The sequence below is a fragment of the Anabrus simplex genome, chromosome 1 (genome assembly GCF_040414725.1).
Source record: "Anabrus simplex isolate iqAnaSimp1 chromosome 1, ASM4041472v1, whole genome shotgun sequence".
Classification (NCBI taxonomy): Eukaryota; Metazoa; Arthropoda; class Insecta; order Orthoptera; family Tettigoniidae; genus Anabrus; species Anabrus simplex.
In genome coordinates this window covers 1,800,146,087-1,800,173,037 of record NC_090265.1, presented here as the reverse complement: position 1 = coordinate 1,800,173,037, position 26,951 = coordinate 1,800,146,087, and the positions used below count along the sequence as shown (strand labels likewise).

Below are 26,951 nucleotides of genomic sequence, written 5' to 3'. Positions count from 1 at the left end.
AACGCACAACCTGACTTTTAACCCCGTTTATCAACATACCATTGCCTGCTGTCCATCTCACAACATTTTTGAAGTCACGTTGCAGTTGCTCACAATCTTGTAACTTATTTATCACTCTATAGAGAATAACATCATCCGCAAAAAGCCTTACCTCCGATTCCACTCCTTTACTCATATCATTTATATATACAAGGAAAACATAAAGGTCCGATAATACCACCTTGAGGAATTCCCCTCTTAATTATTACAGGGTCAGATAAAGCTTCACCTACACTAATTCTCTGAGAACTATTTTCTAGAAATACAGCAACCCATTCAGTCACTCATTACTGCGCTGATGGGGTGGAAGTTCCTGTTGGGGATCATTGTAAGTATCTAGGTGTTAATATAAGGAAAGATCTTCATTGGGGTAATCACATAAATATGATTGTAAATAATGGGTACAGATCTCTTCACATGGTTATGAGGGTGTTTAGAGGTTGTAGTAAGGATGTAAAGGAGAGGGCATATAAGTCTCTGGTAAGACCCCAACTAGAGTATGGTTCCAGTGTATGGGACCCTCACCAGGATTACCTGATTAAAGAACTGGAAAAAATCCAAAGAAAAGCAGCTCAATTTGTTCTGGGTGATTTCCGACAAAAGAGTAGAGTTACCAAAATCTTGCAAAGTTTGGGTTGGGAAGAACTGAGAGAAAGAAGAAGAGCCGCTCGACTAAATGGTATGTTGCAGGTTATAAACTTCATTTTCCTTGTCCGTACTGAAGATCTACTTGTGATACAATTCCTTTAGTTTTGCCAAGTGCCACCTTTTCAATACAATTAAAATATATTACAAACTTACATATTTATTATGATGTTTATATGGTACATGTTTTGCTCCTTTTCGAGTATCATGAGAAACTCATACTACAACACAAGAAGTGCAAACAAGACAACAAGTAGTTCTCAAGAGGCTAGGAGTAACACCAAACAATTATGCAGCAAAAAGGAAAATACACCAATGAGCCATTATGGAACGTTCGAAAACATTTTAAATCCAACAGCACATGAGAAAGTGTTTCATCAACAAGTTTGTTCACGAACAATTTTACCCCATTGATATTATAAATTAATACCAATACATTTTATAAATGTTACTCCAGCAACGAGAACAGTCTATCGACCATAATGACAATTATCAACTGCAGAAAATATTCAATACTGTTATGAAGTTTTAATGACAATTATATAAGTTAAGCAACAGGAATCAACACAACTAGCCAGATCTCAAAAGTTTATTTTATTTTTATTTTTAAACAATTTTAAAAAATGTTCACCAGATGAGTTTCGGCAATAAAATGTTAGACTGAAGAAGATTTTAGACAAGAAGTGTTAGCTTAAGACAGTTTTATTGTTGTGTGACTTTTAAAATGTTATAAGATTATCAATTAGTTTTATAGGAGTAATCTTGAACCAAAAGAATTGTTTTATGATCTTATACAATCTTAGATTAATGATAGTTTGGCTGATGATGCTCACGAAAAGGAGCGAAACATGTACCATATAAACATCATAATAAATATGTAAGTTTGTAATATATTTTTATTGTATTGAAAATGTGGCAATTGGCAAAACTAAAGGAATTGTATCATAAGTGGTATGTTCCGAGCTGTTAGCGAAGAGATGGCGTGGAACGACATTAGTAGACGAATAAGTTTGAATGGCGTTTATAAAAGTAGGAAAGATCACAATATGAAGATAAAGTTGGAATTCAAGAGGACAAACTGGGGCAAATATTCTTTTATAGGAAGGGGAGTTAGGGATTGGAATAACTTACCAAGGGAGATGTTCAAAAAATTTCCTATTTCTTTGAAATCATTTAGGAAAAGGCTAGGAAAGCAACAGATTGGGAATCTGCCACCTGGGCGACTGCCCTAAATGCAGATCAGTATTGATTGATTGATTGATTGACTAAAGCCATCTATTACTTCGGTTTCTCTATAGAGCTCATCTTGTTTTACCAGCACCACATCCAGTATATTCTTCCTTCTAGTTGGTTCCATCACTTTGTGAATCAGCTGCCCTTCCCATATTAACTTATTTGCCATTTGTTGGTCAAGCTTCCTGTCATACGCATTACCTTTGCAACAGACATTTGGTAAATTGACATCACCCACTACTATCACGTTCCTTTCCATATCGTTTCCCACATAGCTGATTATCTCATCAAAAAATTCTGAATCAGCATCAGCGCTACCCTTTCCCACTCAGTACACTCCAAAGGCAACAGGTTGCCTATTATCTTTAGAGATGAGCCTTACACCTAGAATTTCATGTTTGTCATCTTTAACATTTTCGTAGCTTACAAATACGCCCCCTCCTACCATTCTTATCCTATCTCTATGATACACACTCCAGTAATGTCCACCTTATTCAATACACAAACATGTTTATTGTCTCTAAAAGGACATTTACAACAATACAAACATTGTGTTGTTTGGGACATCATTGCATGTATTAAATTACTGAACTGTATAATTAAGTGATAAGATGTATGTATTTAATCACTGGTATGTAATTTTTGAAATTATTATGTATATGTATGGATTTAATCATCCACATCACATGATTTCATTTCTTTGTATCGCGGCTATAATGTATTCTGAACGAACAACTTTGTGTAAAGCATTTCAACATCTTTCGTATTAATAGCTCGCAGTAGTGAGGTGACTGGAGTCGGCAGGCTAATTTCAGCCCATTACCAGGAAATGTATGTCAGCAAGCTTACGAGAGACTGTACCCCTTCCTGACTCTGAGGAGATAGTTGAAACCTGGTAAACGCCTACTTTTCGAAGTTCGCTACCTGGCGCTTTATTTCCGCGGGAAAGTTCACCCTATGTGAATGGACGTGATGAAGCAATGTGATGGATTCATAGCCATGGACAGGAGAAGGGATGGTACATCAAATCTTACTGGATCATGTGATGTGGTTGATGGAGGGAGACTTTTGAACCTATATAATTCAACGACAAGGGCTGGAGAGACACTCTTGGAAGGAGACTCAGACACTCTTACGACGATTCTACGATCCTAATCTATCATCGGAGGAGGGCTGTACGTCTTGACATCGAAGATCTTAACTTAGTTCACTTTGCATCTGAGTAGTGTACTTTTCAAAAGTTACTCTCATTGGGACCTGTTATTGCAATGATGAGAGGTGAAGTCAAAGGGAGACCGGTTCTGACTGGTATAGGGAAGGAGAGATTTTGTTATGAATTTAGTTACTCTACATTTCTGTAATACGGAAGAATACAAGTGTATTCTCTCCATGAACGCAACCCACGGTGGTTTTGCTATTAAAATTACAACTTATGTAAGGAATACAGTAGGAAGTGTTCAAGGCAGGAAAAGTCGTAGCACAACTAGTGTACTATGCACAAAGCAGAAGAAGGACTGGAATCCACAACAAAAGATGACGCCGCCTGTACGAGAGATCCATCAATCCATGCTTCATAAATCGTATTCAGATAACAGAATCTACAAATGGTGAGCTAATGGCATAAATTACTATGAGTCGACCCGTTACAATTCATGTTCTTAAAAGTTTATTTCATTCAATTTTTCTTTTGCTTCCGTAAGTTCAGATTCCGTTAATACGCCGTTATGTCACATTTTTCATCCTAATAAATAGCTGTTTTAATTTGTATTTTCTGAAATTCTTATTAATGATCCTTAACTTCCAAGTTAGTGTACTTAATGGTTAGTGTTCCGTCACCCCACCCCTGGGAGTTTTTAGAGTCTTGTTACGTGTTATTATTATTATTATTAATATTATTATTATTATTATCATCATTATTAATTACCAACTATTGTTTTCAAGCCATAAGCTTGAAGGCTGGCACCCACCGGATATTGTTTATGGAGAAACAATGATATATTAGGTACTTATTTATATTAACATTAAGGTGACCTGTCACGTCACAATTTTGTCACATATCTGTGGGCCGAGTGGGTACGTCACAACATTGAATGGGACACGTTTCGCTCGTTGTGTCGAGCCATTTTGTACAATTATTTCAAAATTGAGCCATTATATTAAACCTTATTTCACAATTATGTGTTCATTAAAATGTTATTATATAATAAAATATCATTACTATATAAGAAGAAAACAGGAAATTGATGTCCAAATTGTAGTAATGTGCCAATTAAATTGTAAGGGTAGACAGTTGCATAAAATTCACCAAGGAAGACAAAAGCAATGGTTCATTGAACTTCCTGGATATAAACATAACTTGTACAAACCTTGGATTTGATATTCAGATATATAGAAAACCAACACACACCCCAACTACTACAAAAAACGATTCCCTTTATAAGAAATCCCATAAACAGGCATCCTTTTTCAGCCTAGTCAATACAGCCTTCCAAATATCTTAATCACCAGTTAACTTAAAGAATGAACTCAGATTTATAAAAGAACTAGCACTGATTAATGCTTACCAAACAGAAATAATTATTTGAATCATTAACAAAGTAAAACTTAAACTGGCCATTAATCTTAGTCCAGAGAAAAATAAAAAATCAAAATATGCTACTTTTACCTACACTAATTCTGCGATTCACCAAATTACGAACCCTTTAAAAAAATGAGATTTACAAATAGTATTCAAGACACATAACACTAACAGAAATACATTTTTCAATCATAATACAGTTAATGCAAATAAAGATGGATATCAGGGTTCTGGAGTATATAGATTAACATGCACACAGTCCAATTTTTCATATGTTGGCCAGACTGGGTGTAGTTTTATCACAAGATATATGGAATACTGTAATGCATTAAAACATAATAAGTATTCCCCAATGGCTAACGTCATGAACGACACCGGCCATCAATCATCATCATCATCATTTCCCTTTATCCAGCTGTAGCCGGGTAGGGGCAAATATGGTTCCTCTCCACTTTCTTCGGTCTTTCCACCACTCCTCCTCCAACACTGTGTCCCAGTCCAGGTTTCTTTCTATAATACTGCGTTGGATGGTATCCTTCCATCTCAATCTGGTCGTCCACGGCCTCTCCTTCCTTGGATTTGCATTTCCATCACCTTTTTTGGCATTCTTTCGTCGCTCATTCGCTTTATGTGCCCAAACCATCTTAGTCGGCTCTTCTCTATTCTATCATTCATTTTTCCCACTCCAATTTCTTCCCGGATTTTCTCATTCCTTATTTTGTCTTTTCTACTCTTCTGTATCATACTCCTCAAGAATTTCATTTCGGCTGCCTGTATTCGACTCTCATCCTTCTTTGTCACTGTCCAAGTTTCTGCTCCGTAAGTTGTTATGGGTACGTAATACATCTTGTACATAGTATCCTTTGCTTCCATTGGCACATCTTTGTCCCATAACATATTTCTTACACTATGATAGAAACTACTTCCAGCTTGAATCCTTCTACTCATCTCAGCATCCAGTCGAGCATTCTCCATTAATTCACTCCCCAGGTATTTAAACGTTTCCACTACTTCCAAGGGCTTGACTGCAAGTCTAATCTGACCTTTCCCTTCTTTCTCCCCTCTAGTCATAACAAGAGTTTTACTCTTTTCTACACTTATTTTCAATCCACATTCTTCAATCTTCCCATTCACCACATTCAACTGTTCTTGAACCTTCCTGTCGTCTTCTCCCCAAATCACAATATCATCTGCAAATAACATCACGTTCATTTCTCTTCCTCCATATGCTGCTTTTGCCGTTCTCATGATGTCATCCATTACTATTGTAAACAGGATTGGTGATAGAACACTTCCCTGTCTCAGCCCACTAGTTATTTTGAACCAACTTGTCCTGCCAACTTGTGTTGCATGCAACTACAACATTCCTTATACAATGCCATGATCATTTTTATTAATCCCTGTCCAATTCCTTTTTGCACCAGACTGTCCCAAACTTTTGTCCTAGGGACACTGTCATATGCCTTTTCAATATCAATGAATGTCATCACCATATCATTCCCGTACTCCCAATGCTTTTCCATTAGTTGTCTCATAATGAAAATGGGCTCTATTGTTGACCTTCCACTTCTGAAACCAAACTGATTTTCCTGTATCTGCTTCTCAACCCTCAACCTTATTCTACTTTCCAATATCCTTTCCATTATCTTAGCAACATGGGATATTAGAGTAATTCCCCTGTAGTTCTTCAAAACTTTCTTATCACCTTTCTTGAAAATTGGGATGATTATTCCTTTTTGCCAATCCTCAGGGACCTCCTTATTCTCCCAGACATTCCTGAGAACCCGATATGTCCACTGCAGGCCTACAGCTCCAGCTGCCTTTACCATTCTTCATCTTTCTTACTGCCATTTCAATTTCATTCATTGTAATTTCTTTATCCATTTCTTCGTCAACTAATTGCCTTTCCTGGTCGTCCATTGAATGACTGTCATCCGTTCATCAGTACTTCTATTGGAAAAAAACAACAACGATGTAATTGAAATAAAAAGCCCAATAATAGAACAACTGCCAAAATTTCTACAAGCTTTTAAATCAGATAATAGAATTTTTTAAAAAATTTTCAACCATAAACCTTCTAATACGTCAACAAATACAACTCCCACCTTGAATATACATAGAGACCACCCCTCCACAATTTAAGCCAGCATACAATACTCGCCCCACACCCCCTTCTCGTACGTCCCCTACTTGTCCTCCTCAAGTTATGCCAGTACCCACAGCTCCTTCTCCTTCCCCACCACACCCGTCCCATACGTATAACACAAGAAGTAACAGCACGAAGACCAAAAGTCTCAGTACTGCAACAAGCACGCCTAGGCACTAAAGCGTGACATAAAAAGGGGTAAGTGATGTTTCAACCTTAAAAATCTAAATAAACGATTACAAACCATCACACTGATATCATTCTTTTGTTACAGACATATTCATCCATAACGTTGCAGTAAACAGCACACCAACAACTAAGTAACAAATCTTCGTGTCCTTTTTAACCACGCTTTAATAACAAACAGACCAGTAAAAATTGGCCGACTCAAATCAGTTGGGGATTGGTGAAGACTACAAGTATGACGCATACAACAGATTACAAACTACCAATGTTCCATTTTTTCATAATGGCGTAATTCTCATCCAACGAGAATATATTGCAAGTTTAATCTTCTAATTCATTAATCTTCACATGAACATTTATAGTTTGATAAATAACTTAACACTAGCAGTGTTAAAAAATCAAAACAGGAATTTTTAGCCAAATGTTACAGTTTAATTGGCACACTACTATGACTTGGACATCAACTTCCTGTGATTAATGTCTAGTCTATTATAGACCCATTTTAATTGTTACTTCTTCCTGTTTACTTTTTATATAGTAATAAAATTTTATTGTACAAAAACATTTTAATGAACAAATAATTGTAAAATAAGGTTTAATATAATGACTCAACCTTGAGATAATTGTACAAAATGGCTGAAGATGCTCGACACAACGAGCGAAACATGTCCCATTTAATGTTTGTATAGTGGTAAATGTCCTTTTAGAGACCTTTTAGGTGGACATAAAAACAAGAAATTGTAATTATTACTAGTAAGTACAATAGGGCAAAACACATGAAATTTGTCTGATGAAATACACTCCAGTTCCGTGAGAATATTTTTGCATCCATTATATCATTTCTCATCCATGATTCAACTCCTATTACAATATCTGTTAAGTATATATTTTCTAAATTACTTAATTCTATTCCTTTCTTTACAATACTTCTACAATTCAACACTAACATTTTTATGCCATCTCTACTTGACGTCCAGTTCCCTGTACCCTTATCACCGCTCCCTAGGCCACCCCGTTTCCATGAATTATCTCCCTATAACCCTTCTAAACAAATTTCCTAACTTATATGTACCACTGCGGTTTAAGTGAAGGCCATCTGAGCGCAGATCCCTATCTCCTAACCACTCATTAGGATCTAGAAATCTCACTCCCAGTTTCCCACATACCCACTCCATAGTCTCATTTAAATCCCCAATCACCTTCCAGTCAGCATCCCTCCTACACAGTATTCCACTGATAACAATCTCTGTTTCCTTAAAATTCACCCGCACTGCATTTACCAGGTCCCACACAACCCCAACTATGTTGGTATTAATACCTGCTTGTCTTATGTTGTTAGTACCAACGTGAAACACTACCACCTTCTCATTACCCTCCTCCTCCTACTCTTCCACTTCACTCAACATCTGCCTCAACCTAATTCCTGGATAACATTCTACCCTGGTTCACTTTCCTCCACACACTTTCTCCAAATGTCTAACAATGGAATCCCCCATTAGCAAAGCCTCAACCCTACCCACCTCATTTGATCCCCTACCCTCCTGGTCAGCCCTATCTTTCCTGACAGCTGCAGAAGCTACTTCCTCCTCCCTTTTCTGCCTCCCATGACCCTGTTCCACCTGTTTTTTGTCTATCCAGTACTCCACATTTCCCTTTCGTACCTTACTCCTTCCTCCTACTTCCGCACTTCTCAGCAACAATTCCCTGTTCCTCATCTTCCCTCGGTTGTTCTACGTGCAGTGACTTGTACCAATTTCTCACCTAGGATATTTACCTGTCCATTGGAGTACACCATGGAATTTTGGAATAAAAATGTGAATGGAACAATTATTTCATTCAATAACCTACATTTATGACACCACCTACACAAACAAATTATTAATTTTGGAAAGCTAAAGAGGAACATTTTCATGACAAATTAATTAAAGTAACTGCTGACAGCGTAACTTAAAATACAAATTTTAGGATATATTAATCTTTTAGTTTCTAATGTAATGTAAGCTGTTGTTTAAAATAGAAAACTACAGAGACAAGTACAGCATATGGAGCAAATAAGACAGCTGATGTAATCTCTGGTTGAATTTAATGGGAGACTAGATTTTTGACGATTCATGGTGTGGGTTACTGTAGTCATGTCCTAGTTTGAGAACCATGGGCAACAGCTGAGTGGCATAGTAAGTGGTCTTGAGTCGAGATATCAGTTGCTACGGAATGGGAGTGGGCATTTCGGACATATTCTGAGTCATAACCCTCTTTATGCTCAGGCGGCAAGGAATATACAATCCACCAGTAGTCCCTAACCCCTTAGAGGAGAGATCCTCGCTTGGACTATGTGCAAGTAGGGTAGCATCCTGCTTCATGAATTTACCGAGCTCACAACATTTTAAGCAAGCCTCGGACCTATGGGAGTAAGGGAGTTCCACTCTTGTTTGACAGGCGAGGGACTTCTTGGAAACAACTTGGCGAACGAAATGGAATTTGATGGGGAGCTCTGAATATTAACCCATATCTTCCCAAATTATTATCATTTTTTCAAAATTTGTGCTCGTTTGCTATTAAACGTATCGTATTGGGTCGTTTGATTATGCAGAAATCAATATTTTATTTGTATCAAGTTTAGATTTTGCATAATGCACCGCCCCAAAAATGGGGTAGTGGGCATTGCCGCGGTGGGGTATTTAAAAAAAGACCTTTTCTGATTTTTACATAGTGAGAAGTTTATACAAGTGCATTAGTATGTAAATCAGCATAAAAACTGATCTAGAATTGGTTAGAAATTGATATCTTACATTTTAACACATAAAAATACCCTTTTTCCAGAATAATTATAGTAATATTAACAGTAATCCGTAAGTTTCCCTGTTGCCCCCAAACATATTATAAATCCTTGAAATAAAGCAGTATATTGTAAGTTATAAATAACACATATTTTTCGGCAGTTTCAGTATATGGTGCAATCACAATACACTTGAACATGTGATGGATAGTATTTCACTTATGGAACTTTTGAAAGCAGTTGGCATGAACAGCTACCTTATATTTGCTACATTCTTTCTTGTATTTTTGTGGCACTCTGCACACCTTATTTGAGTGGCACTCAATGTTGGGAAATGATCCTTTCCGTCCAGTTTCTTCAGAGCTTGCAGAGATGGTTCATGTTTATGGGTTACTGTAGTCACGTCCTAGTTCGTGAACCATGGGCAACAGCTGAGTGGCCTAGTAAGTGGTCCTGAGAGTCGGGACACCAGTTGCTATGGAATGGGAGTGGGCATCTCGGACATATTCTGAGTCATGGCCCTCTTTGTGCTCAGGCGGCTAGGACTATACAATTCACCCGTGGTCTATAACCTGTTAGAGGAATTTACCGAGCTCAGAACATTTTAAGCAAGCCTCAGACCTATGGGAGTAATGGAGTCCCACTCCCATTTGACAGGCGAGGGACTCCTTGGAAACAACTTGGCGAACGAAATGGAATTCGATGGGGAGCTATCAATATTAATGGGGCTTATGGAAGAAAGAAGGTAGAACTGGCTGAGTCAGCAAAGAGGATGCATCTGGATGTGTTAGGAGTAAGTGATATTCGGGTGAGCAGAGATAACGAGGAAGAGATAGGAGATTATAAAGTGTACTTGACGGGTGTTAGAAAGGGAAGGGCAGAGTCTGGGGTAGGGCACTTTATCAGGAATACCATTGCACACAACATAGTTCCTGTTAGGCACGTAAACGAGCGAATGATGTGGGTAGATTTGTCAGTGGGAGGAATTAGGACAAGAATTGTGTCCGTGTATTCACCGTGCGATGGTGCAGATGAGGATGAAGTTGACAAATTTTATGAAGCATTGAGTGACATCGTGGTCAGCGTCAACAGCAAGGATAGAACAGTGCTAATGGGTGACTTCAATGCGAGAGTGGGGAAAAGAATAGAACTGAAGGATACGAAAAGGTAATAGGTAAATGTGGGGAAGATATGGAAGCTAATGGGAATGGGAAGCGTTTGCTGGACTTCTGAGCTAGTATGGGTTTAGCTGTTACAAATACATTCTTCAGGCATAAGGCTATTCACCGCTACACATGGGAGGCAAGGGGTACCAGATCCATAATAGACTATATCTTAACAGACTTTGAATTCAGGAAATCTGTTAGGAATGTACGAGCTTTCCGTGGATTTTTCGATGATACAGACCACTATCTGATCTGTAGTGAACTAAGTATCTCTAGGCCTAGGGTAGAGAAAGTGAAATCTGTCTGCAAACGAATAAGGGTAGAAAGTCTCCAGGACGAGGAAATTAGACAGAAGTACATGGATATGATTAGTGAGAAGTTTCAAACAGTAGACAGTAAGCAGGTTCAGGATATGGAAAGTGAATGGGTGGCATACAGGGATGCTGTAATACAAACAGCAAGGGAATGCCTAGGAACAACTGTGTGTAAAGATGGGAAAAGGCGAACATCTTGGTGGAATGATGAAGTGAGAGCAGCCTGTAAACGTAAAAAGAAGGCTTATCAGTAATGGCTCCAAACAAGGGCCGAGGCAGACAGGGATTGGTACATAGATGAAAGAAACAGAGCGAAACAAATAGTTGTTGAATCCAAAAAGAAGTCATGGGAAGATTTTGGTAATAACCTGGAAAGGCTAGGCCAAGCAGCAGGGAAACCTTTCTGGACAGTAATAAAGAATCTTAGGAAGGGAGGGAAAAAGGAAATGAACAGTGTTTTGAGTAATTCAGGTGAACTCATAATAGATCCCAGGGAATCACTGGAGAGGTGGAGGGAATATTTTGAACATCATCTCAATGTAAAAGGAAATCATCCTGGTGGTGTTTCAAACAGCCAAGCTCATGGGGAGGAGGAAAATGGTGATGGTGAAATTATGCTTGAGGAAGTGGAAAGAATGGTAAATAAACTCCATTGTCATAAGGCAACAGGAATAGATGAAATTAGACCTGAAATGGTGAAGTACAGTGGGAAGGCAGGGATCAAATGGCTTCACAGAGTAGTAAAATTAGCGTGGAGTGTTAGTAAGGTACCTTCAGGGACAAAAGCAGTAATTGCATCTATCTATAAGCAAGGAAACAGGAAGGATTGCAACAACTATCGAGGTATCTCATTGATTAGTATACCAGGCAAAGTATTTACTGGCATCTTGGAAGGGAGGGTGCGATCAGTGGTTGAGAGGAAGTTGGGTGAAATCCAGTGTGGTTTCAGACCACAGAGAGGCTGTCAGGATCAGATTTTCAGTAAGCGCCAGCTAATTGAAATATGATACGAGAGGAATAGGCAGTTGTGTTTATGTTTTGTAGATCTAGAAAAAGCATATCAGGGTACCGAGGGAAAAAATGTTCACTATACTGGGGGACTCTGGAATTAAAGGTAAATTATTAAAATCAATCAAAGGCATTTACTTTGACAATTGGGCTCCAGTGAGAATTGATGGTAGAATGAGTTCTTGGTTCAGGGTACTTACAGGGATTAGACAAGGCTGTAATCTTTCACCTTTGCTGTTTGTAGTTTACATGGATCATCTGCTGAAAGGTATAAAATGGCAGGGAGGGATTCAGTTAGGTGGAAATGTAGTAAGCAGTTTGGCCTATGCTGACGACTTGGTCTTAATGACAGATTGTGCCGAAAGCCTGCAGTCTAATATCTTGGAACTTGAAAATAGGTTCAATGAGTATGGTACGAAAATTAGCCTCTCGAAGACTAAATTGATGTCAGTAGGTAAGAAATTCAACAGAAATGAATGTCAGATTGGTGATACAAAGCTAGAACAGGTCGATAATTTCAAGTATTTAGGTTGTGTGTTCTCCCAGGGTGGTAATATAGTGAGATTGAATCAAGGTATAGTAAAGCTAATGCAGTGAGCTCGCAGTTGTGATCAACAGTATTCTGTAAGAAGGAAGTCAGCTCCTAGACGAAACTATCTTTACATCGGTCTGTTTTCCGACCAACTTTGCTTTACGGGAGCGAAAGTTGCGTGGACTCGGGATATGTTATTCATAACTTAAAAGTAACAGACATGAAAGTAGCAAGAACGATTGCTGGTACAAATAGGCGGGAACAATGGCAGGAGGGTACTCGAAATGAGGAGATAAATGCTAATTTAGGAATGAACTCGATGGATGAAGCTGTACGCATAAACCAGCTTCGGTGGTGGGGTCATGTGAGGCGAATGGAGGAGGATAGGTTACCTAGGAGAATAATGGACTCTGCTAAGGAGGGTAAGAGAAGTAGAGGGAGACCAAGACAACGATGGTTAGGCTCTGTTTCTAATGATTGAAAGATAAGAGGTATAGAACTAAATGAGGCCACAACACTAGTTGCAAATCGAGGATTGTGGCGACGTTTATTAAATTCACAGGGGCTTGCAGACTGAACGCTGAAAGGCATAACAGTCCATAATGATAATGTATGTATGTATGTATGTATGTATGTATGTATGTATGTATGTATGTATGTATGTATGTATGTATGTATGTATATATGTGTGTATGTATGTATATATGTATGTATGTATGTAAGCATGCAGAGATCTTCCAACGTCTTGAGTACTTCGCTAGGTAAGTCATCATAACACTCCTTGTAAAGGTCAGAAAATCCATAGAGCCCTGTCTCCCGCCTGGGGTCATCTTATCAGATGGTATGCATTACACATCGATGCGTTGAGAGGGAACATTCGTAACTGCCAATACCACTTTTTCATTCTTATTGCCACTCTGAAACAAGCCAGGTTTTGGTCGAATCTATTAATATTTATAAATTTCATTTTCTGTATTGATAGATTCAATGTATAGAAAAGAAACGTGTTTTTCCACCAATCAATACTTAATTTATTGTAAATAGATTACACTAGTACCGGTTTCTTGTCTATACATTGAATCTATCAATACAGAAAATGAAATTTATAAATAATAATACGGAAGCCAACCAGGCAAAACGTAACGCATTCAAATATCAAAACTTGAAAATTAAACTAATGAACGCAACCAAAAGCACTGCCTTTTTGAAGGAATGCCTTTCAAACAACTTTATCACCGAAGTTTCTCCAGAAATACAATAATAAACACAGAAAAACTGCTCAGACACGCAAAACACAAAACAGGACTAATGAAATTTGGTTAAAAGAAGAAATAAAATTCTTATATCGTAAGAAACAACACCTCAATAATGAACGTTATTCAACACATCTGAAAACATCCCATGAACTCCCACACAGCTACTGGAATTACTTTCAACAGATTTCCAGAGATAAGATAGAAGACTTGGCCATAAAGAAACAAAACACACTAAACAAAAAACTGGAAACACTGAAACAACAAAGTAAACCAAAGCCACTAACCATAATCCAAAACAAAGATCCCTCTCTTCGTAACAAGGATTCCCAACATAAATTCCATCCACCTATAAAAAATCATACACTAACTGCATTTGACGACGTAGAAACGGATATGTTGAGCAAGGGACCCAAACACAACTGGGGTAATGCATCATCCTACCAGAATATTATAACTACCGTTACCGAAACAGAACTTGCTTTACAAAGGATTCCATGTGATATATGAGACGAAGTTAGACACGAAATCAGTAGAAAGATCCCGCAATACATCAATAATATTCACAATAACAACTTAAACATGAATACCACCAATAGATCAAACTTAAACAAACTCAAAAATAAAATAAAACAGAACAATCTACTAATAACAAAGGCCGACAAAGGCAACACTATGGTCATTATGGATAAAAATGAATACATAACAGACTAAAAAATGTTTCCAAGACAACACTTTTTCTATTAAACGCCGAGATCCAACCAATAACATACAAAGGAATATAAAAAAATTACTCAAAAACACACATTTTCTTCTCACCGAAACTGAATCTGCTAAACTTATAACAATGAACCCCCAATTACCATCTGCGAAAGCCTACCCTAAAATACACAAAGAAAATGTACCCATGAGAACAATTATAAACTATAGAGCCAGTCCAACCTATAAATTATCGTAATTCATCCAAAAATTAAAAAAAAAAGCATTATTCATTTTTAGCAAACAAAACAATACAAAACTCAATAGATTTTTGCAACAGAACCAAAGAACTAAAGATCAAACAACACCATACCCTTGCTTCATTTGACATAACAAACATGTACCCTAACATTCCTGTTAAACAATCAATCAAAATAACAAAATCTAATTTAAAAAACCATAGCAACTTGAGCATCTTAGAAATAAATGAATTCATAAATTTACTTGAATTCGCCATAAACAATAACTATTTCAAATTTCACGATACCATATATCAGCAACAAGGCCTACCTAAGGGGTCTCCTGCCTCCGGAATATTAGCATAAATATATATAGATTACTTAGAACACACGTCAATTAATAAAATAGATAATATACATTTTTGGTGCAGATTTATTGACGATATCATCGTAATTATTGGTAATAGATTCACTGCGCACAAACTATACTAGACAAACTTAACACTTTAGACCCGCAAAATAAATTCACTAAAGAAACCGAAAATAACCGTACAATAAATTACTTAGACTTGACAATAACCAGACACGACAACCACTTATCATACAAGATCTACAGGAAACCCACACACACCTTAAATACCATAAAAAAATGACTCCATTCATCCCAATACACACAAACGAGCAGCCTATTATAGTACGATATATAGAGCTTTTAACATCCCAATGACAACAGAAGACCAAAATAATGAATTGAAATTAATCCATGACATAGCTAAACATCAAGATAACAATTAAGTAAAAGGTTCCACCTGATCGATACTTTTTTATTATTTATAAATAAATAAATAAATAAATAAATAAATAAATAAATAAATAAATAAATAAATAAATAAATAAATAAATAAATAAATAAATAAATAAATAATTTATTATTATAAATTATTATAAATTTATAAATTTAGCTGAAGGATAGCAAAGAAATGGTCAACAAAATCCTTCACAAAATAAAATCCCAACCTAAAACTAAATTAACTAAAACAGCCAAACCCAAAAAAGATTATGCACTATTTACCTTTAACAACACCCATATATATACCATAAGTAATATTTTTAAGAAGCACAACATGAAAATAGCATTCAAAAGCACACACAACAGCACCAACACTATACATAACACAAACAGTCAATAATAATAACAAATACAACCAATCAGGTGTCTACCGTATCAAATGTAAGAACTGTGACACAAGTACAGGCGGAAACTTCACCATCCGCTATAATGAACATATAAATGCAGTAAAACATAACCATTTCTCATCAATAGGCCAACATGTAGTAGAATCTAAGCATAGTTTCACAGACATCAATAACGATATGACGATACTAAACATAAACTCTAAGGGCCCCCTGCTCATCATAACCAAAGATTTCTATATTTCTTTGGACGAATACGCTAATCCCAATCATAACATTAACGATATTACAGAGAAAACCAGCATCATTTTTGATAAAGCCATTCCGGCATTAAAGAATGATTACTTGAAATTAGTAAACACACACTCTAACAAACTAACGAATCACAAGCCCGACCCCGTCCCTACTTCCCCAATAGTCACTCCTTCTTCCCCTCCATCTACATCCCCCTCCACAGCTAATATGAGCCCCAGACGCACTCGTAGTAAACACAGCAAGCCTTCAGACATATTGGTACAAGACCTCCACAACAACAATAGTAAGTACCCTTTCCATATACACACCAGGCAATCCTTCATACACACACTATACTTACATTACCTTGTCTTTACAGAGTACAACCACAAACGAACATAGACGAGAGAGGTGTCGCCACCAACTACTTCTAAATTCGAACTCAAGACCTGCAGTTTATTATATTAAAAATTTACTGGAGTACATCACAGTTGGGTTATATAACACAAGAAATTTTTTTCATGACAAAGGTCCATACCAATATGACACATATCAGCCTCAGAACAATTTCAAAGATTACCTCACACAGCTAAACCAACATGACATAGAAGCAAAGGAACCACACAGAAGATAGAAGAATGGAATCTAAACAACATGAACTTAAATTTTAATAAGTGTCTAACTTATACATACCGAATTTTAATGTGTTAAAACTTGTTAAGTGTTTTATATTGTGGCCCATATGTTTTAATGTGTTCTGTATACTCATGTTCTAACTTATTGTAACTTTTTACCTTTGATCACAGATATTTTAACTTCATGCTACTGTATATTGCATTTCCATCCCCCATTAGACATACGGATGTCTAACATAATAACAACTTGCGATTTTGTCTAATGGCTGGAAACTAATCATGTACTAGCTGATGATGGCCGTTAAGAGCCGAAACCGGTACTAGCGCAATCTATTTACAATAAATTAAGTACTGATTGGTGGAAAAACACGTTTCTTGTCTATACATTTGGTCGAATCTGTCGGTCCCTCCCATTATAGTTGTTATACTCTGAGAAACAAGCAGGCTGAGGGATCATAATTCTCTTTTTGCCTGCTTGGCTCCAACGGTAGGCTCTTCCAACAGGCACAACTCCAGTTCTGTTGGATGCAACAGTCACAATATTGTTATCTTTATATCATACAATAGTGATCCCACTGTTATTATCTGTATCCTGATCAATGGATCCACGGGCCATTTTTTTCATATCCTTTGGTTCCTTCAGAAGAGCTCTCTCGACTCTGTTATTCCTCACAGTTCCAGTACCATAGTGACCACGACGACCCAATTCTTCCAATAATCGTACAGAAGTTAAAAACTTATCCATATACACACTGTAATGCTCAGGCTTAGGTGTGATGTCAATTTTTTTCCAGTTTCTCTGCACAGGATAAGCTAGTTTTTGCTTTTTCGATGTTTGTGAAAAAATTTCATTGATTACCACTCCCTCACTAAACATTTGTATTACTTGTATAATCTACTTTGTCTTTCTAGTCTCTAAAGTTTCCTCCTCAAAGCCATTATCAGATACTTTTCTCAGGAACAGTTCAGCCTCTCCCCAAAGTTGATTTCCTGATAGACTGTTAACTGTTGACGATTTACCTCCTTCATCACCACTGTCCTCATCACTAAGCTCATGATTTGCTGGTGGACCAATGTAAATATTTGTGTCTAGAAACTCTTTTTCAGATTCAAGCAGAGAAGCTATTTCATCAAGAGTCAATCTGAAAAATAAACATACAATTCTTTACCTAAAAAACGAAATCTATTCATTACGTATGTACCCACTCGTGTAATTATGGCCTACGAAATCATAGAAAGAGCCAAATTTGAAATATAACTATTCTATGATGAACTGGAACAAACACTTATCACATGTGCATACCTGCCAACTTTACAAAACGAAAAATCAGGAGATTTTGATATGAAAATCAGGAAAAATCAGGAGATACAATTGATCAAAACTGCTTATTCTACAGGTCTTACAGTACTACAATATATTCATAACACTTATTGTCTCAAAGCCCGACTGTAGCTATACGAGGCTACAAGGCTAAAAATTACACATCTCTATTCCTTCATAGGAAGTATGTGAGTGAAATGATCGGTCTCTGATAAGCAAGCTGAAAATAGTATGAACTCATACTCCACATGTGTGAATCAGTCATGCACTTAGATGCCATTACTTAGCAAATGCATAGATTAATATATTGCACCAAGTGCCCGTGCGATTATGCAAAGCGCAATGCTATTTGGATCAAATAACTAGCTGATGAACCCGTGTTTCGCTACGGAATTCTCAGGAAGACTGTCCTTATAGTTTTCGCAACTAAAGTCAACATAGGTCATTACAATGACGCCAGTATGGATGTTGCGATAAAAAGCAATGTTGTCATATGAAATATTCGATAAAATGAAAACAGCATATTTTCTCACTTTTAGCAAAAAGTACTACAGTATCGATCTAACAGTTAAAAGTTTCAGAGCTAGAATGACCAGGCTGCAGACAGCTGCGAACACTCCTGTGTAATTATTCCGTTTAAGTGTGCACACTGCTCATTCCAATCACTGCTCAGAGTAGGGATTGAATACCTGGAATACTATGACGATCCAGTGTGTTACATACCAGTAGTATCAGAAAATTTATGAACCAGAGGAATGGCATGCTAAAGAAGAGAGATCTAACTCCCCACTCCCCAGCTACTTCCCACCAATATTCAGGCAGGCTATTATACTCAATACGCAGCAGTAATCCCATCTATTGGAGAAAAATGGCAGCAGAATACACAAAGCACATAACAACAAACAATGGTCAATGTAATACACTGACTGACAGAGCAAATTCAACACCAAGAAGGAGTGGTCAGAACTTTATGGCAATTGCAGGGTAGACTGACGTCACTGAGGTATGCTCATGATGTGAAATGCGCCGCTGTGCTGCGCACGTAGCAAACGATAAATGGGACACGGCGTTGGCGAATGGCCCACTTCGTACCGTGATTTCTCAGCCGACAGTCATTGTAGAACGTGTTGTCGTGTGCCACAGGACACGTGTATAGCTAAGAATGCCAGGCCGCCGTCAACGGAGGCATTTCCAGCAGACAGACGACTTTACGAGGGGTATGGTGATCGGGCTGAGAAGGGCAGGTTGGTCGCTTCGTCAAATCGCAGCCGATACCCATAGGGATGTGTCCACGGTGCAGCGCCTGTGGCGAAGATGGTTGGCGCAGGGACATGTGGCACGTGCGAGGGGTCCAGGCGCAGCCCGAGTGACGTCAGCACGCGAGGATCGGCGCATCCGCCGCCAAGCGGTGGCAGCCCCGCACGCCACGTCAACCGCCATTCTTCAGCATTGCAAGACACCCTGGCTGTTCCAATATCGACCAGAACAATTTCCCGTCGATTGGTTAAAGGAGGCCTGCACTCCCGGCGTACGCTCAGAAGACTACCATTGACTCCACAGCATAGACGTGCACGCCTGGCATGGTGCCGGGCTAGAGCGACTTGGATGAGGGAATGGCAGAACGTCGTGTTCTCCGATGAGTCACGCTTCTGTTCTGTCAGTGATAGTCACCGCAGACGAGTGTGGCGTCGGCGTGGAGAAAGGTCAAATCCGGCAGTAACTGTGGAGCGCCCTACCGCTAGACAACGCGGCATCATGGTTTGGGGCGCTATTGCGTATGATTCCACGTCACCTCTAGTGCGTATTCAAGGCACGTTAAATGCCCACCGCTACGTGCAGCATGTGCTGCGGCCGGTGGCACTCCCGTACCTTCAGGGGCTGCCCAATGCTCTGTTTCAGCAGGATAATGCCCGCCCACACACTGCTCGCATCTCCCAACAGGCTCTACGAGGTGTACAGATGTTTACGTGGCCAGCGTACTCTCCGGATCTCTAACCAATCGAACACGTGTGGGATCTCATTGGACGCCGTTTGCAAACTCTGCCCCAGCCTCGTACGGACGACCAACTGTGGCAAATGGTTGACAGAGAATGGAGAACCATCCCTCAGGACACCATCCGCACTCTTATTGACTCTGTACCTCGACGTGTTTCTGCGTGCATCGCCTACATCCTACTGAGTCGATGCCGTGCGCATTGTGTAACCTGCATATCGGTTGAAATAAACATCAATTATTCGTCCGTGCCGTCTCTGTTTTTTCCCCAACTTTCATCCCTTTCGAACCACTCCTTCTTGGTGTTGCATTTGCTCTGTCAGTCAGTGTATTATTATTGATCAATTTTATGAGCTTTCTATATTGGAGGCCTTCACACTTAGTTTTCTTCCAAATCTGTGATTTAGAGCATCTAATGTCAAGTGAGTCCTTTCTTTCAGGACAACCTCATGTGTTATTTAAGTAATCGTTCCTCATGACTTTTTTCTCATTCTTATAATTATCTTCACAATTTAATCGCCATCACCACCAATATTATTGTAGTCAGTACGGTAAAAGTGAATAAGACATAAATAATTGGAAATTGTATTCTCTATGACTTTTGTTATGTAGTACTTTTCAATATGACCAGTAAGAGAAGTAATTAAAAATTAAATTTTTGGCACCTTCCCCTAAACTACCATTTCGAACAGAGTGAATAAAATTATTTATAGCGTAGACTGTAATTCCTTATTCCCCGACTTTACAAAAAATTCTGTTCACCCATTTTCACGTACCCCGGCGCTGATATGGACGACTTAGCAAGGAAAAAAACAATCCAAATCTATGAATATCTCTATCATCATAGCCGGTACGGTAAAAATGTGTAAGACGTAAATGACATAAAATTTTATAATATATAACTTTAGTTATGTAGTATTTATCGATAGGGCCAATAATAACATAAATACTTGAGAATTAAATTTTAGGCCTTCCCCTAAACTACTATTTCACTCAGCGAGAATAAAATTCTTTATGGCCCATATTGTAGCGACTTATTCCCCTACGTTATATACCGATTTTCATTCAATTCTCTTCAGCCGTTTTCTCGTGATGATCGTGCGTGCGTACATACGTACGTACATACGTACGTACATACGTACGTACATACGTACGTACAGATATAGAAATTACGGAAAATTAAAACGTGCATATCCCCTTGTTACTATGGTCACGACCGGTACGGATATAAAATTCTTTTAAATTCTGAGCAATGTTCAGACAAAGCCCTCGTTTTATTTATATTGAGACAAATAAAAATTAGTCGGAATTGTGTCCAAATGGCTCGTAAACTCTCTAGAAAAGTCACTAGTAGTTGTCATTGAAATTCTGTCACTAAATTACTAAGAAACACTCAATATTTAGCGACTAGTCTCTAGAATCGACCAGACTGATGTGAACGAACATCAACATAGAACGCGAGAACCAGAGATTGACAATCGATACAAGCGTCACGATATAAAGGTTTCAATAAACATCGCACATTCGCGAACATTTCTCGCATTAATAAACGTCGATGTTTCGTTTGAAAGTGGCCAATGAGCAAAGGAATTCCGGCCACTGGAATAAAAAAAAGCTGAAACGGCAAGATTTGAAAACAAATGTTTGAAGTTCACCAAAAAATAAGCTAAAATCGTGAGAAATAATAGAATAATCAGGAGGCGGGAAAAACTGTCGAAAATCGGGAGTCTCCCACCTAAATCGGGAAAGTTGGCAGGTATGCATGTGTAACAGAATAAATATCCCCACCCACTCATGCCAACTGCCCCAAAATTGGGGTGGTCACCTTCTTCACCATTTTTCTATTTCACCCTACACCAGCAGAATACATGAAAGAAGGATATGTTATCCATGAGGTATGGAGATAATACTTTCAATGAAAGCAGACAGAATATTGATAAACATAAGAAGAAATATCTTACCTATTTGGAGCAGCCATGTTGTAGACAAATGGTTAACATTTGTTTGTTCCTTGCAAATCCCTTGTAGGTGGCAGGACAGTAGAAACAGTTGAAAGTTACTCACCGACACCAACATAATTCTCAACACCTAATTGTCCCCGTGGAAGGAAGAAATGAGGAAACAAAAGTGCAATACAAAAATGGGGCAGTGGGAAGATATGGGTTGGGGATTATGGAAGAAAGAAAGTAGAACTGGCTGAGTCACCAAAGATCTGGATGTGCTAGGAGATAATGCTATTCGAGTAAAGGGAGATAATGAAGAAGACGTAGAAGACTATAAAGTTTCTGAAGAAACCAACGCACTTCAGAAACTATAGCTCCTACATATTAACATCCAATATTTATATTTATGACTCAAATTTTAATACCAAAATTATAGTTGAATCAATTTTATTTTAATATTGCAAACAATTTTTAGCCAAATTTTCAAATTGTAAAAACTGTGTTTTGGACGTCAATGTGTTTTAGAATTAAGAGTTACTCCATTTAACATTGCAAATCATATTGTCATAATTTTTAATGTGTATATTATTCTTGTGTTTTAAATATTGTTATCAATGAAATTAGATTTACATTCAATGTAATGAAATTTGTAACAACAATCCAAATATGACAAACCTTGAGACAATTCTATAGGCTGATGATGCTTATGAATAAAAGCGAAACATGTCCCGGTAAATTAGTGTTGTAACATAACAACTTAACAACACAAACTGTAATTTGTATTGAAAAGGTGGATCAAAATAACCAACAAATTGTTAATATATCATTGTCTCTTTTCGTCAATATACGCACATAATCTTGCTTCAATCTCAGGAAACTTTGCTTTCTGTCCACGAAATGCCCGACGATTACTACTAGTTTGCTGAGGCCATAATTTATTTTTTTGCCAGTTACGAATACAGCTCTCGTCTACGTCATATTGTCTTCCTGTTGCACGATTTCCAATTTCTTCTGCGTCTTTTATAATCTGCAGATTTTCTTTGGCTGTGAAAGACCTATAGCGTGTACCTTTAGTTGCTATCTCGAACACGTGATTCACTTCAACTGATGCACACAGAAGAATGACACTACGGCCCATGCAAGATAGGCGCATTGCACCATTTCCAGACGTTTTGACTCGGCATGCCAGACGGGAAGTGCTGTCATCACCTGTTGAAGGTCACTGAAACGGCGACCATTTATGACATGCTTCTGGCTGAGGCAGCGGACACCCTGTCATCTGAAGTAGAGCCGCGAGCACGAAAGTGTAAACATTTCTTCATCCAGTTATATCTTGAATTCCAAAGCGAACACCTATATTTTTTGTGTGCTTAAATGTTTCACAATTAAGTATTTATTTTCCACCTAGTCGATACAATGATTGCTTAAGGCAATTTTTAATGGTCAAAAGTGGTACATGTTTCGTATATTATCAACATCTTCAGCCACATAACACTGTTTAGATGAAAAATGTATAAAATTGACAAAGTAATGCTTTAGAGGAAGTGTCCTTAAAATTAACATAAGATTGACAAGATTAAAACAAACAAATAACTCAAGAGAAAATATATAAATTATTTCTACAATAGAAAGCAGTCATCAAGGAAACACTTGTACAATATTCCATAGAGAAATTGTCCTAATAAATATTCTTTTCTTAATAATTCATGAAAAAAGATCAATTTATAAATTAAAAATTATACAATTTATAAGTAATTATCGAAATGAAGAAATCCTGATATCAGAGTGCGGCTCTTATTATTAATGTAGATGAAGATATAACTAATTCCTAGTTGTCAAATCTTATTAAGCCTGCTTTCCTTTGGAATAGTAACTCCTGTCATTCTTTCACAGTTTTGCGCCGGGTGTAATATTGATGATGCGTTCTTCCTTGCTCTTGCACCTGAGGAGGTGGAGGAGCGGGGGATATAGGTGTGTCAAGAACTTCCTTGCTGTCACCTATAGCTTCAACTGAGGAGGAATAAGTTGTAGGGCTATCTGTAGGAGGAGAAATTCCAATTCTTTTTTCGTGATCCTGCTCAAGCATTTTCAAATATACTAGAATTTGATAATATAATGGATTCTTATATTCTACAGCCTCATTAAGGTTATCATTTTTCTTTACAAGTTGGTCTAGATGAATGTACAGGTCTTCATAAGTGTTCATTAAGCTGCCCTTTTTTAACTTTTTTATGATGGTCAGGTCTTGTTCTATGTTGGTAAATTTATGACCTGTGGCAGTCATGTGTGATCCCATTGCTGAGAATCTTCTATGTTTTTCAGCATTCACATGTTCCAAATATCTAACTTTAAAATTGCGGCCAGATTGTCCTATGTATGTATTCTTACATTCAAAGCATGTGAGTTTATATATTCCGGAATCAAAAAATTTATCTTTTTCCGAGAGATTTATTGTATCATGGTTGAAAATACTATGTTTCATGTTGTTATTGGTGGAAAATGCAATTTTAAAATTTTTTCTCTTAAATAAATTTGTTATTACATGAATGTTTGGATTATTATATGTGAACTTGATATATTTTTCAGTTTTACTAGGTTCGACTGCTAATTTAGATTGTTGCTTCTCCGAAAATTTATTAATTATTTTATCAATCATGTTATTGTTGAAACCATTCAAGAGGGCTTGTTGTCAGATAAACAACAGTTCTTTATTCCTTTCAGATTTGGATAAAGGAATACTAAACGCTCTGTTAACGTAACTATAATATGCTGATCTTTTCTGTGCCTCAGGGTGTAACGAGTTGTTCTTGATAGTGGTCAGTGTGAAAGTGGATTTTCTGTGTATTTTGAAAGAAAATCCTTTTTCTTCTCTTGTTGTGACTACGTCCAGAAAATTCAGTGATCTTTCAACTTCTTCTTCTACAGTGAATTTTATATTGGAATCCAAATTATTCAGTATGTTTCTCGAAAGTCTAAATTAATTCTTAACATCAAGCCCCGAGAAAGTGTTGAGGGAAATTTTCGAGATATTAAGGAAGGTAAATGGGCAGGCCAGTTTAAATGCCGTAGGATATTCCCCGCTTTTATACATATCAAATATTGTTGTATGCAGAACATTTTTATTGAAATCATCGAGGTCCGTCACTGGCTTCTTCCTCTTAGGGTTCTACCCTGGCGGCCTGAACACTGCATTATTTTTATTTCCATAGCTTGTTATATCCTCTGTAGTGTTGGCAGGCCGATACCACATGCGAGTGCTCTCTTCTTTTGAGGCATGGCAACATGGCGTTCCTCACCCTACCCGCCTGCTACTGCATGCTTACAAAATACAAATACACTCTAAATACTACTTCCCTCGCCTGTCGATGCAATACTTGTATTTTTGCTCTTCCTGGATCCACCGTACACATGCAAATAATTCCCTAAATTCGTTGGTTATAATATTTACAAATAAAACTCGAAACATTCACTCATGACCCACACAAACAGGCACCTCTTACTGACATAATTGTATTCATACTACAAAGCGCGCAACCTTCTTCAAACCTCCTTCCCGGCTGCGCTCTACTCTAATGTGTATGTAAGATTGTCAGTACTATACTGATAAACAGTATCGTATTTAATAGCAATATTTCCAGCTAGATTCGAGCTTGACGCAAATAAAACCCGCACTCCAATTTCTTACCTCAATTTTGTTTTAAAAATGTGCGGGGATTATTAGCGTAAATACGGTAATAAACAATAATGAGGACAGAACACTTCCTTGCTTGAGACCTTTTTTTGTATAAAATGTTTCAGAGTCACCACTCCCCACTTGTACACTGCTTTTACTCTGATGATGCAACATTTTTATCTTGTTAATTAATGATTTTGGTACATTCCTTTTCTCTTAACTGCATCATTAGCTTTTCCCAAATACAAAAATACAAATATCCAAAAAACATAATCGTATACGATAATATTATAATATTTGATCTGTGTTAGGAAGGAGCAGTTTTGATTCCTGCCTGAAAGCCCAGTGACTATACAGTGCCCTGAGGTAAGTGCTAAAAACCTGTTCAGTGATACAATCGAAAAAAGCAAAAACATAGAACATCCAACCCTTGACATAATGGGATGTTTTACAAGTACGAACATTTGCCGAAACTTGTTCCGTCTTCAAGTAGAGCTGTCGGTATGCGCTCTGTCTCCTTCCAATAGTTGTGGCAACTCTCTGCTTTATGATTTCCGAGGATTCTCTAAACAATACTACCCGAATGCGATGCTCAGATGGTCCCTTATGCAAGTCCACCGCCAATCGTTTTTCCACTATAGCACTTGCTCTAATTATCGCAATGACGGGGCGTTAACGCCAAGATCTGTAAGTGTGCCATGTAAGTCCTTTCGTGAGATACAGTTTCTTGAAAAATGCTTGATCAAGGATTTAGCGTTGCTGGGACTGAAATTTCTGGACGGTTGATCTGAAATAGTTTCTTCGAGGAATAAATAATGCAGGATTTTTACTATGTGATTTAATTTGGATGCTCGTGGGACCACGTCATTTGAACGAATAATCCAGGAAAATGTAGTTTCCGGGAACGGAGAATCGAGATTCCACTGTATAATAGCAATACCTAAATTAATTAATAGGAACAAGTACCTAGATCTAGAGAAAACTGATGTACTAACAAAGTAAACACACTAAAGGAGAAAGTGCGAACTAGTTTCCACGATATTAACCAACTACTCATGCTGGTGGTCAAGAGGTTAGCATTCAAGCAGCCAAGATTGTGGGCTTAATCCCAACCAAAGTCATCAAGTAAGAAAACCCTCGCGAA

At 37.7% G+C, this 26,951-nt stretch overlaps 1 protein-coding gene across 3 annotated transcripts in view; it reads right to left on the bottom strand.

Moving 5' to 3' along the window:
- Positions 1-26,951, bottom strand: part of AGO3 (Argonaute 3) — a 466,191-nt gene that overhangs the window by 70,783 nt on the left and 368,457 nt on the right. The gene's annotated exons all lie outside the window — the stretch shown is intronic.